Source organism: Carcharodon carcharias, chromosome 11, assembly GCF_017639515.1.
Source record: "Carcharodon carcharias isolate sCarCar2 chromosome 11, sCarCar2.pri, whole genome shotgun sequence".
NCBI classification, from domain to species: domain Eukaryota; kingdom Metazoa; phylum Chordata; class Chondrichthyes; order Lamniformes; family Lamnidae; genus Carcharodon; species Carcharodon carcharias.
The window spans coordinates 90,611,296-90,617,295 of record NC_054477.1 but is presented as its reverse complement, the minus strand read 5'-3'; positions in this window follow the sequence as shown (position 1 = coordinate 90,617,295).

The window sequence follows — 6,000 nt, the reverse complement described above, 5'->3', positions numbered from 1 at the left end:
ATCTGATTAAATTAAACCGTACTTCAACAGAAGACATGAAATAACCAGCCAGGATGGCATTGGATTGTGGGGAGCATGAGTGATAGTACCTCCAAAATGAAAGGAGCCACTTTTACTTGAATTACACATCCAGGAATTACCCGAATGAAGACCTTAGCATGCAGCTATCTATGTTGGCCTGGGATGGATGGTAAAGTAGAGTTTAGTGAAAAATTGTGTGCAATGTCAGCAACTGCAAAAGTTGCCATCGACAGCTCCATTACACCCTTGGGAGTGGCCAGGTAGACCCTGGGTGCAGTTACACATTGATGATGTGGGACATACCTTGGGAATAATGGTTGGAATTTTCCATGCCTCCTGGCAGCCAGCATGATAGGTGGCATGCGTGGACAATATGGCACGATTGGTTTTATGATGGCGGGAAGGCTGGTCGTGATCTTCCACTCACCCTGGACCTCATTTCCTGCCAATTGTCATCGGGGAGCTCATTGTAATACATCAGCATATCATTAAAAGACCATCCCGCCAGGCTCTTGCGCCCCTGGATTGCCTGTCCACGTCAGTGGGAAAGCACATTGACATGTTTCACAACAGCACACAAGCAACATGCACTTTCATTTTGGGGGAACTGGAGGTGAGTGAACAGTATCGTTGGGCAGAGCTCGCCAGGGTTATCTGCTGCTTTACAGGCTTCAGGGGCACCAGAGGGCTGGGGTGAAGTGCCGCCCTGCCATGGAGGTGACTGTTGTTGTGGGGGTTAAGTGTCGAGGGACAACTGCTGCCCAACCTCGGAGGCGACTATTGCTGGGGGCAACTGGATTCCACACAAAAGAAATCGAGATGGGGGGCAGGGTAGGCGAGAGAATTGGCCACACAGTAGGGATACCTGTATAAACTGACCATTTCTCTGCTACTGAGACAGTTCAGGCGCAGCCACAGTGATAAGATTTGGATCAGGCTCCTAGACTGCCCACCCATGCAAGCAATGTAGAGGCACCAAAGTGCCACCAAGCGCTCCAGACCTTACCTCCGCCTGCCCTGCCCAACACCCAGCACAGACTGAGTCCATGACTACTTTACTGGACTGCGGAGCAGTTGGACTGCACACATTGTACAATCTCCTTGCCAGTGCTGGCCATGTAGCAGTCATGCTGGAGGTGCTCACAGCCCTTTGCAATGTCAGCAGTCCAGTTAGGAGCTGTCTCCCCCATGTTGCAGGCTGACAGGGCAGCCATGCAGCACATTCATCTGTGGCCATCTGAGCGGAGCCAGCATTCTCCGGGAAGCAGTAAGGGGCGGACACACATGGCCAGGAAAGGTGCTAAGTACAGCCATGATAACCATGTCTCTCTTTCCTTCATGCCACTGGAGGACCAGATCAGGAATATGGAGCCTGGAAACCTAGCTGTATGCCTGATAGCCTACTGGGAGCAGAGAAGATGGAGGAGAAAACAATTGAGGTGCTCTTTGGCCATGCAAAGGTGGAGCAGCAACCTCAGGAAGAAGGGGCGGCAGGGACTCGCACACACGCTGCTCAGGGGTGACAGCAAGCCATGGCTTGTCGGCGCCTTGCGACAACCAGGGTCTATAGATGCCGCCTGACATTCCTGTAGATGACCGAGAACCAGTGTTGCCAATGACTGCCCATGACTAAGCACCTGGTCGCTCACATCTTGGCGCCAAGAGGACATGGAGGGCATCCACTGTCAGTAGCTGTGAAAGTAACCACTCAGTTTCTGCACCAGTGGCTCCTTTCAGGGCTCCACAGGTGACCTCTGTGGGATATCATAAGTCTCCACTCACAAATGCATCCATGAGACTATGGATACCATCTTCTCGAGGGAACACAATTCATGCATTTCGCTCGGGATCGGGACAGCCAGGAAGCAAGGGCCATTAGATTCTCCCGAATTTCAGGATTCCCACAGGTGCAGGGTGCAATTGACTGCACCCATGTGGCACTCAGGTCTCTGTCACTACACACGGTGAACTGCATCAACCACAAGGGCTTCCACTAACTGAATGTGCAGCTGGTATGCAACTGCCAGAAACTCATCCTGCAGGTATGTGCACAGTTTCCAGGGAGTGTGCACGATGCCTACACCCTCAGTCGGTCACAGATCCCTGCAGTCTTCCATGGTCCACAGAAGCTGCAGGGATGGCTCCTCAGGGACAAGAGCTACCCACAGAGGCCATGGCTGATGACACCCGTGTGGCAGCCCCAGACTGCAGCAGAGCGACGTTTTAATGAGACTCATGCTGCAGCTCGCAACATGGTGGAGCAGACCATTGGGATGCTGAAGATGAGGTTCCAGTGCCAGGTCTGGTCTGGTGGAGCCCTGCAATACAGCCCACAGAGGGTGTCACGCATCACCATCGCCTGCTGAGCCCTTCACAATCTGGTACCCCAACAGGGACAGGAGCTGGCTGAGGAGGAGATGGAGGAGCTGCATGTCGCCTCCGATGAGGAGGACGCCAGCAGGGTTGAGGCTGAGGAGGCCCTCAAAAGTGATGGTGATGGAGCTAAGGCCCTCGCACTGACTAGACCAGGCAGGTGCGCTCGGCAGGCCCTCATAGCTGCTAGATTTGTGGAGGATGATGACGACAAGCAGTGAGGTGACCCCATAGATCCTCACATTGCATTTGTGAACATTTGACTCCAGTCTGGCTTATGGAAGCACGAATAGCCTCTGTGAGAATGCTCCTGTCATGGAGACGAGGTAGAGGCCCTTACAATCACTCAGTTGCAGGAGGATGATGGTGACATGTAGTGAGGATACTCCATAGATCTTCACCTAGCTTGTGAGACTCTCTGACCCCAGTCAGGCCGAGGGTCGCTTGCTTGCGCTCTGTGATCAGGGTCATATCATAGAGACGCAGCCATGAAACTTTAGAAGCGTCTGATGCTTTTTCTGCCTTCTGCACCTGAGCCCTTCGGGAGCTGGAGCAGAGCATCACTGGTCACAGATGCTGGTGTGATGGGGTCAGCCCCACCTTAAAGGTACTGAGAGCACATCGAGAGAATGAGAGAACTCGGTAGCACCTGCCCACTACATTCTGGCAGCAATGACAAGCACCACCAAGGTGCAGGCATCAGTAATGTTTCCAAAGAGTTTGAAGCAGGACCGTCACGTCGGATTGAAGGCTGCTCAGAGCACAGGGAAGAGGCACTGGACTGAGACACCTGCCCTTATCTTGTGCAGAAAGGTTTCACATCTGAGTGACATGAACACTGCTCATCAGAACAACGAGCCATAGGCAATAGACATTCTTGGGAGTTTATTGACAATATGAACAGTATGTACAAGTGATTAACAACTGTGACCAGGCTGTGCAACTCATTCTCCTTAAACTTTTCGGTTTCCTGAAAAACCTTTTACTGATGTTTTGTTTCCGCTTCAGTCCCACACTCCTGATCTCCAGGCAGCCAGTGCGGAAGGGGGCTGTGAGGGAAGAGGATCTCCTTGTGAACCTGCTCCTGGGCCTGGCCAAGTTAGCCATTAACAGGTCCAGGCAGCGGACGATCGAGCGAGTTGTCCGACCTGACTGTCTGCCCCTCTTCCGTGGCTACGTTCATGGCTGGATGTCCCTGGAGAGGGAGCACGCGGTGTCTGCCGGCACCGTCGAGCCTTCCGTGCCCAGTGGGCACCGCGGGGACTGGGGTGTTTTATTGACCCTCTTAATCACATTTTGATTTGCTGTGCTCCGGATGGGTGAGTACCATGTCTGTCTTGGCCATTTGACCCAGAAGGCAGCCTTAGCCTTTGACCACCATCCCCCCCCACCCCCCCACCCCCCCGCCCCACAACCATGTATTGCTGTCGTTACTGCATAGGGCATCTGTTGCACGCTGGGTGGGCAAATGGGTACTGACAATGCTTACATCAGCCCTAGTGGTTGAGGAGAAGATGCGTTCTCCCTGCAGCATATGTTGGTTTCTGTGGCATTTGAGTAGTATGGGGGCAAGCTGCAGGGGAGGCTGGTAGACACATACTCAGAACTCCAACACACGTCATATTGATGGTAATGACATGGTCCCAAGGGGAGCCTCAAGGTCTCTTGGGCAAGTCCCAAATGCTGGCATCGGCGCCGCACCTATTTGCTCCTCCTTTCCATGGGCGCTAGGACGCGTGTGCTATTCAAAGTGATGGACACCGAGTGTGTCCAGGGGGACCATTGTGGGAGGGGGTTGGGAGCAGCCATACTATCTTCTGGGGACTCATCACTAGTAGTGTGGACAGGAGCCACTGGAGGCCTCAGATGGACCACCGTGGTTGGGGTGCGGTGTGTGCGTGCAGAGTACATGATTGAGCTGCCCCAATAAATCCTCTTCTCTGTTTTGCAGGCAAAAAGTAACCACAATGCCCGGGAGCTCCTGAGGACTGGTGGTGGGCGCGCCCTCCTCCAGCGCCTCACCCTATTTGAGAAGCAGGCAGGAGGCAGGAGGCCAGGGTGGCCAGGGGCGGCAAGGCTGGGGTCCGGTGGGCAGGTATTTGAGGTTCACAGTCCCATATACTCTGTGTGCCCACCATCCAAACCATTGATGGTTGCTACAATTGTTAATGCTGCAACAATGCTCATTCACAGACTGAGACATTCTGACATTTGGGTCATACAGGAGGGACCCTCATCCCCTTGAGAAATAGCCTCTCCACCACCTTCCAAAGTCACCTTTTCCCATTTGTGAGCACTATCACCATGGTCTCACATACCATTGGATCGCTGCTGCACAGCCAAAGACTTATTCCGTTCCAGGGGGCTTGGGACCTCCCGCACCCTTTCAGCCAGTGCGCTCCACATTACTTTGTCCAAAAGGTCCTCAGCACCTCAGCTGTGAACCCAAGGGACTCAACTTAGATGAATGCCACCACATTACTCATTCCTGCACCAAGGGGAACTATTGCCTTCTGGCCACCCGGTCTATGCCCCTCCTAATGGTATGAAAGACCTCTCAATCTCCTGTGTTCGGCGGAAAATGTCACAACTGTTTGAGATGTTTCCTCAGACCCACAACCATTCAGGCAACAATGCATCCACATCAGGTACCCCTGCACTTTCCCCACTCCTATGGTTTATAACAAGCCATGTGGCGTTCATGAGGCCATCTGACCAGCCTGTCTTCTTGTGCGTTTAATGGTTGGGGCCTGTCTTGACTCATTTCCACCTCACCAATGTTCTTCTTCTTAGGGTCTTTAAGGATAAGCGACTTATGAGGCTTGTGGGGGAAGGGATGAAAGGTTGAAGTGACTGCACGCTAACTGATGCACTGTCCTTGTTGGTAATTTCAGCATCACCATCAGAGCGACCCATACGTCTGCACCGCAGCCTCGCCCTCCACACCTGCCAGGCACCAAAGCAGACACACACACCTCGGTGGGGACTTTATCATCGGTTAGTGTCCCGGGTTGCAGTGGAGAGGGCACATCACGATTGCTGGAGGAGATGGTAGGGACAGATGGCTCCAGCAGCTGGAGGGCTGCAGGGGATGAGGCACATGCTGAGTCCGGCACTGATGATGTGTCTCTGGAGTTGTCCCCATTGCAACAGCAGCAGGACAAGTGACAGGAAGTGCGTTTGCATCTGGCAGGGTTGCATGAGTGAGTGGTTCAGTTGCTCTCTGTGACGGAGGAGTCTAGGCAGAGTCCACATGAAGATTCCGCCCTCAGGGCAGATCTTCGGGATTCCTTCAATGAGAGATTGGCAACTCACATAGAGAGGGGCTTCCACCAAATGGATCAAAATATGATTGGGTCACGCTCTGCCCTGCAAGCCCTCACGGCAGTTCTGGCCACAGGTGGTCTTTCCCATTGTGGGAGCTGTCGTGGACACCAAATGCCAGCTTTCGGTGCCCATGCATCTGTGGTGAGCAGGGAGGTAGATTTGGACCTCACGTCAGCGCAGCAGCTGCCTGTTGTCACTGTGAGCTCCTCTCATGGTGCTCCAGATGAAGGCAGCAGCTCCTCCACTCCTCTGCCAGTCAACGTTTCTTCCGCTGAGGTT